This window comes from Pinus tabuliformis, chromosome 3_2 (assembly GCF_031772625.1).
Source record: "Pinus tabuliformis cultivar Carrire ecotype Pingquan chromosome 3_2, CPIR1, whole genome shotgun sequence".
Classification (NCBI taxonomy): Eukaryota; Viridiplantae; Streptophyta; class Pinopsida; order Pinales; family Pinaceae; genus Pinus; species Pinus tabuliformis.
In genome coordinates, this window is record NC_142302.1 from 973719731 (window position 1) to 973727798 (window position 8068).

General features: G+C 33.3%; 1 pseudogene; it reads right to left on the minus strand.

The window, feature by feature from the left end:
* Window positions 1-1101: 1101 nt before the first annotated feature.
* LOC149183881 (uncharacterized) lies at window positions 1102-6561 on the minus strand (annotated as a pseudogene).
* Between the last annotated feature and the right edge of the window lie 1507 nt (window positions 6562-8068).

Here is an 8068-nt window from a genome sequence, read left to right on the forward strand (position 1 = left end):
AGTTATTCAATTTTATTTATTCATTATTATTTTATTTCATTTTTAGTTTTACTAATATTTCGTGTTTTATTATTATTTTACTTTTATTTAGTTAGTTATTTTATTATTATTATTAATTTTTAGTTTTTATTAATTAATTAATTTATTATTTTTAAGCTTATTATTTTATTTTATTCCCACTTAGTTATTCAATTTTATTTATTTATGATTATTTTATTTCATTTTTTCGTGTTTTATTATTATTTTTCGTTTATTTAGTTAGTTATTTTATTATTTTTATTATTAATTTTTAATTTTTATTAATTAATTAATTTATTATCACTCTATTTATTTTTAAGCTTATTATTTTATTTTATTTTTACTATTGTTATTCTTTTTATTTTATTTATTTATTTTTATTTATTTTTATTTTTATTATTTTTTCACGTTTAACTCTTATCCATATCTAGTGGTTTATTTTTTTATTTGATTTTTCTTTTATTTTATTTTATTTGTTTGTGTATTTGTTTTATTTTCACTATTTTTATTTCGGGTTTTTATATCTATTTATTTATTTAATTTGTTATTTTTATTATTTTATTTTTATTCAGTTAGTTATTCTCACTTAATTTTTTCTTAGAAGCCGTCCGTTGCAACTAATTTTCTTTTATTAGTAATTTGACCTTTAATTTTTGATTATTTATTGATTATCTTTTATTTTGATCGTGGTCCTTTGGTCAATATTAGCGGTTGGGTCAAACTAGCCGTTGGAGGCTCTGCTCGGTCTATATAACATGCTAACCTAGATCTGTTTTCTTCATCTTGTCCTGACAATGAACCACACTGGTTGGTTCGAAACGCCTCGACAAATGACATTCCATGTGATTTTCACCGAAATCTTTCTCTAACATGCTTCCTTACCGTGACAAACAAGTTATTCCAAATAACATAGTTTTCTTTGAATTACAATAATAAATCAACCTACATTAACTGTTAAGATTACAAGAAACAAAACTCAACAAATTTCACTAGAATGTAAAATAAGTACCTGATCCCGCCAATTAAGTTCTATGTCGGGGGCAAAGTTCTATATCTGTGCCGCACACATATAGATCTTCAGTGCATCCATGTTATTATTATTTGTTTGCCAATGCAATGGTACTGCATTACTGTAGATACTATGAATATGACTGTTGTAACTGTTACCGTTCTTGCCAATGCAATGGTACTGCATTACTGTAGATACTATGAATATGACTGTTGTAACTGTTACCGTTCCGTGCCGCTACAGTGTCGAAATTATTCCAATATGACCCTTCCCCGACCAAAGAAGCCAATTTCTGTTGCTGCAACTACCACTGCAGATCGGGAAGCGTAACCCCGGCGAGATTCGAACTGCCGATCAAATCGCTGAACGAGCATGAACTGGAGTTTAGCAGATCTCCAGAATTGAGTATCGCAGGGTTTATATAAATTTGCTGATCCATAGTATCTATTGATCCGTAGTCGAGAGCTACAAGGCCGGTAAACGGCTCCGGGACGGGAACCGTGCAGCATTTCTCTGCAGGAACGCTGCAATGCGCCTGTTCCGTTAAAGCCTCTTGTAATTCCCAACTAAATCCATAAAGGCCAGCAGTTCCGTCTCCAGCAGGGGTGTTGACATGCGAATTCGAAGAAAAAGAAGAAAGCGTGCCAGTGACGGTTCAATTCTCGCTGTTGCTGGCAGCTGCAGGGGAAACGGAAGAGGATTTCATGAGGTCAGGGTTCTGCGGCATCGTTTTCTTGTTTTTCCGGCAGCTCGGAAATATTTAAAGACAAAACTTTAAATTTTAGCTGGGAACTTTAATCTGAGCACTAGATAACCAAGTTTATCCCCAGTTTAAGTGAAATCGAACCACAACTAAAAACCAGACTGAAAAATTTTGCTGGATACCCTAATTTTAACACGACTTAGGCAAAATGATGACGGCTTTAAGTGGAATCGAACCTCAGATGGAAAGCGACTGGAAATTTTTGCCAGAGACTCTAGTTTAAGACCAAGTTATCCAAATTCATGGAGGATTTAAGTGTGGAATCGATAACAGATGGAAATAAGATGCTTTTTATAAGCAAGCAAACACAAAAACCCAATAGATTAGAATCAAAATTCTAAAACAAATACCACACATTAAATATAATTAAATATTACACCTTAGTTTATAAAACAAATGAAAGTTAATATTCCAGGCCATTAAACTTTGCCAAGTAAAGCTTATCAATGTTTACTCATCAATCACTTCGATTATGTTATTTTTGAGGGGTGGGAAGTGTATTAACAAAAAGGATCATGGGAATTTCGCAATTTCTATATGCCTTTTTCATCGCTCACATTTAAGCTGAATCAGTTTTTGCCCTGCTGTCATTCACAAGTGTTAATTTGATCTATTTGATCTATTTTCGGTATAACAAAATAGTGCTAAAATCAAATTGTAAGGAGTATCAAGGTTTTAAGGAGATATCAAGGTAAACATAGGAAACAAAAGTATCACCCAACTTGGGCTGGTTTTGGGATTTTTTTTTGTTACTTCACCCACCCATTAAGTTAAGGAGTAACCACTTTTTGCTAAAGAATTGCCTCACAAGTTGTTAGTGCGTTTCCGATTTTAGGAAGCTTATTTGTAGGCTCGCTTTATAGCTCCCAACGAAACAGTAGTAATGTCTTTTTGTATGTCAAGTGCTAAACTTTTATTCTCCCTACTCTCTTCGCCATCTTCATTAGGAGAGAGCATTTCATCATTTGATTCACTGATTTGTAAGCTTACTTTAGGGCTCCCAATGAAACAGTAGTAATGTCTCTTTCTATACGGAGTGCTAAATTTTTATTTTCCCTACTCTCCTCGCCATCCTCATTCTGAGAGAGCATTTCATCATTTAATTCAATGTCCTCATGATTCCTCTTCCTCCATAAGGGGTGGGCTACATCGCTTCTAACCCTTAGATTTAGTCCTCTATTTTAGTAGCTTTTGAACACAGAAGTTCTGTAAATGTCCCATTTGATAGCAAAAGCGACAACGAAAAGCTATCCTTTCCTAATCCTGTTTGATGTAATTATGGTTATGTTAATATTTATTAATATTCATAAATTAAGTATTATACATTAAATTAATTATTAATTTCATTTCATTTTATGTCTGGAATATTATTTTATTTTTAATTTAATTAACCAAATAGAAAAATAATGAATTAATAATTAACTAAATATATGGTGCTTAATATTTGTCGTGTAAAGCGTTTTCTCATGATAAGTGACCATAAAAAAGAATACAAATACAAAAGCATTTACTGTAAATGAGATTACAATAAATTCGTTTGTATTTTGATAATATTTTGTTGATGACTTTGGGGATAATTGTGGATTTTGATTATCGAGAAACAATATACAAAATCAACCATTAATTTTACTATACTTAAAATAACAATTAACTTTATCAAAATCTATCATCCACGTAAGTTCAAAACCCAATTTTACGGTTACAACAATCTCTCAAATAACTTTCACCCAAATTTACGGAAAGTGAAGCCAAGGTTGTTAGGTTAAGATTAGTCTCTTACAGTACAGGTGTCATCCAACTCGCACTGAAGTACACTCAGAGATATAATATATTTTATTTTGAAGAGTGGAAATAATTATATATATATATACCACTATGCAAAGGTGCTTATTGCTGGGTCAATAGGAAAGGCATTAGGATTATTCCCGTTGGTATGGTTCAGAGTTCAGTACTTCTCTGAAACTCTGTTGGTGGTTAGAGAGAACAAACCGTTATGACTTTAAAAATATTCAAATTCAAGAACATAATATTTAATATATCAGAAACGAATTTGTTATTTAATTTTATAATAATTTTGAATCGACCCTTTTTTTTCACATTTATGTATTGAATGTAGTTTTGAAATTTGACTTGTGATCACTATAATAATTATAAACTATTTTATGAAAAATGATATATATTCACCCATATTAGTATAATTAATAATATATAAATTGAAATATATATTATTAGATTTAATAAATAAATAAATAATAGATAGTATTGATTTTATGATTAAGTAAGAGTTGAGATATCTTGTATTGATCACAAATATAGAGTGAAAATTTAGTGGGGCCATTAACTTATTCATCCTAATCAATACAGGTTAAGCATGTTATTTCGAAGAATTGAACACAGGTTGTGAGGGGGTTAATAGCCCATCTCGGCCACTCAATCCACCCTTACGTTACTAGATTTAATAGTATTTAAACATAACAACATAAAAAGTTGGAGGTTGAGAGATATTTGAAAAAAAAAACCTAATATTATGTACAAATTATATTTCGGACAAATCACAAAATAGTTTTCAAGGTCGACGTGTTTCAAACCACTTACTATGGTTCATCATTGTCTTTGTCTTCATGATGAACCACAATAAGTGGCTCCAAATGCCTCGACCTTGAAAAGTATTTTGTGATATCTCCCAAAGATAATTTGTACAAATTATGAATCACAAAAGCCTATATGTTGAGAACATAATATTATTTATTGTAAATTAGCCCATAGGGTTAGTTTTATTGGTTGAGTCACAGTCCTTAAAACACTTTTGTTATTGAAAGGTCATATGTATGTATTGTGAATCAACCAAGAGGGTTAACTCAATTGGTTGAGTCCCCTTCATTAAAACACCTTTGTTATTGAAAGGTCACGGGTTAAATTCTCTTGACACCCTCGAGGTTAGGCTCTGTGGTTGAGCTGACAGAAAATGATCCCTTCAAGTGGATCTGTCTGATACAAATTTTTTGTGGACACAGAAGTCCCCCTGAGGTTATCTCAATTGGTCGAGTCCCCATTGTTAAAAGCACATTTTCTATGGAGAGGTCACAGGTTCAATTCTCTCGGCACTCATTGCGCTAGGGTACGTGATTGAGCTGATAGGAAGTGATTCCTTCAAGTGACACTCTTGGTGCTAGGGTACGTGATTGAGCTAGCAAGAAATGATTCCTTCAAGTGGCACTCTTGGTGCTAGGGTACAAAGTGATTGAGCTGGCAGGAAGTGGTTTCTTCAAGTGACACTCTTGGCGCTAGGGTACGTGATTGAGCTGGCAAGAAATGACTCCTTCAAGTGGGTGATTGAGCTGGCAGGTAGTGATTCCTTCAAGTGACACTCTTGGAGGTAGGGTACGAAGTGATTGAGCTGGCAGGAAGTGATTCCTTCAAGTGACACTCTCGGTGCTAGGGTACGTGATTGAGCTAAAAGGAAATGATTCCTTCAACTGGGTGATTGAGATGGCAGGAAGTGATTCCTTCAAGTGACACTCTTGGCGCTATGGTACGAAGTGATTCCTTCAAGTGAGTGATTAAGCTAGCAGGTAGTGATTCCTACAAGTGACACTCTTGGCCCTAGGGTACGTGATTGAGTTGGCTTGATTGAGTTGGCACGAAGTGATTCCTTCAAGTGGATATATCTGATACAAATATTCCATAGACATCCACAAAAAATAAAAATAACAACAACAACACTATGTAAAAAAATACAAAAAAAATAATATTATAAGACTATATAAAAATATTAAGAAACACATAATATAAACCAAAATAAAAAAAAATATTGGAAAAAAGCATAATATTATAGTATTATATATCAAAACAGAATGAAAGGAAGAAAATATTATTAAAAAAAACAAAAACAAAAAAAAGGGCATAATATTAATCAAGAATATTATATTTTTTTCAAATTTATCTCCATCATCACTCTATAATATATTTTCACTTAACCCTACGCTCAAAGACAATGTTATTAAAACTATTTCATATTTTCACTTAACCTTATACTCATAAACAATGTTATTAAATCCATTTCATATTTTACTCAATTGAAAAATGAACACTAAAATGCTAAAAATTTAAGACTCTCACTTCTCATGTTTTTTTCTCATATAACACGCTTGGCAGGCCACACCCGAAAGGGCACACAACAGCACAGCCTAGCCAACCGGACCCAAAGTTACCTCTCAGGGTTACTAAGTAACATTGTTTTCTTCCACCGGAATCATGCCAAATCCACTGTTCCCACGTTTGAAATGGGGCAATTTTTATTTTTTACCTTATAAGAATTTTAATGCGGCCTGACATGGGACCGCATTAAGACGATACAACACGCCGCTAGGTGATGAGAGAGAAAATAAAAACAGCAACATGTTGTATCGCCTTAATGCGGCCCCATGTCAGGCCACATTAAAATTCCTATAGGATAACAAATAGGAATCGCCTTGACATGGCCAGCAGTGTCGGGACTGTGACACTGATTGGTTAAAAGTAGGTGGAATCATTCCCCACGGAGACCGCCACGTAATCAAATACACACACAGCTGACAGCGAAACTTACGGAGTGAAGGGGTAGACAGTTGAGTGAGAAGAGAGCGTGGACTGATTGCCTGTCACTAGCGCAACACGGACTGACTTGCGGCCCCACCACAGGCGCCGCCACTGCGTGCCACGAAGAACGATGCCACCGTGAACATGCACCATCAGTCGGGTGAGGATAAAACGCGGCGGGACCACTTAACATTGCCGGCGCCGAATGAAACTCCCGAAGCGACTCCCAAACCGAGCCATATCCGAGAGATCGCAACGCGACACGTGGACCGCCTCGCAATTGGTGGGACCAGGTGCTCAGAAGTGCGTCAGCCCACAAAGCCAGTCTGCCACACTCGTCGATGTCTTATTTTTGTTCACAGTGGAAAATTAGTTGTTAAATTAGAATTAATGGCCATTATTACTGGTTTTTATTCATTAATGCAGGTTGACGCATTAATGTTTAATCTTATTTAACGAAAATTATGAATTATTATTGGGTAATCTGTAAGCGATAGATTTTCACTTTTGCTAGGCGTTTTAGTTTTGAGCCTTTAAACTGATTTTTTTTTCCAAAAAACCAATTAAAAAACTATTTTAACTGCAACAAATCAAGATTTAATCTCAATTTCTTCCGCCGGATTCCGTCACCGGAATCTCCAAAAAGTCGCATTATAAACAACTCTTTTTTAATTGTAGTTGTCTATAATGAGACTTTTTGGAAGCTTTTCCGGTGGGTTTTTCCGGTCAAAATCCGGCAATCGCAAGTTTGATAGCTAGTTTTTGCACAATCAAGGCGTCCTAGGGGTTTTTCAGGGTGCTGAATCCAAATATGCAGTTAAAAAACCATTTTAGCTGCAACAAATCAAAATTTAACCTCAATTTCTTCCGCCGGATTCCGTCACCGGAATCTCCAAAAAATCACATTATAAACAACTCCATTTTTAATTAAAAACAATTTAAAAACATGCTCCACATCCAATTCCATATCTACAAAGTAATAATAATAATTTATTAAATTATTAAAGTCTCTATTAAATACAACACAATATAATATAATAAAATACCGCACAATATAATAATACATAATAATAATTTATTAAAATATTAAACTCTCTATTAAATACCGCACAATATAATATAGTAAGTAATTGAATAACCATTAAACACCACACGATATATTAATACACTAGTAAGAAGTTGAATAACCATAATAATACACGAGTAAGCGGTGGAATAACCATTAGCAAAATAATTTCTGACGTGTTTGCTATTCAAAATAACTGGGCATGCAGTTTGATATTCATTTTTTATTATATGTATTTTTATTAATTTTTAATATAAATACCAATTAATTTGTATCTTAAAATTATTATAATGTTAAAAATATATAATTTTAGTACACTATAAAATAATATAAGTTTATTATAAAATTATATATTTAATATAAAATACAAAATTTACATAAATAAAATTGGTTATAAATAAAATTTCACAAATCTAAAATAGTAATATATAGGTTTAATTTTTCGGGGTGATTGGATGGTGTTACAAGTGGCATGAGAGTGGTTTTTGGGACTTGCTTCGGCTTCATAACTTTATACTCATGTAAACTCAGTGCATTCAATACACAGGTATGTGGAAGGCTCCTACAATATTTATAATTGTAGGTTGGTCGCAAATGAAGTTTAGTGTGGAAGCTTGGGAGATGAGTTTCGGTA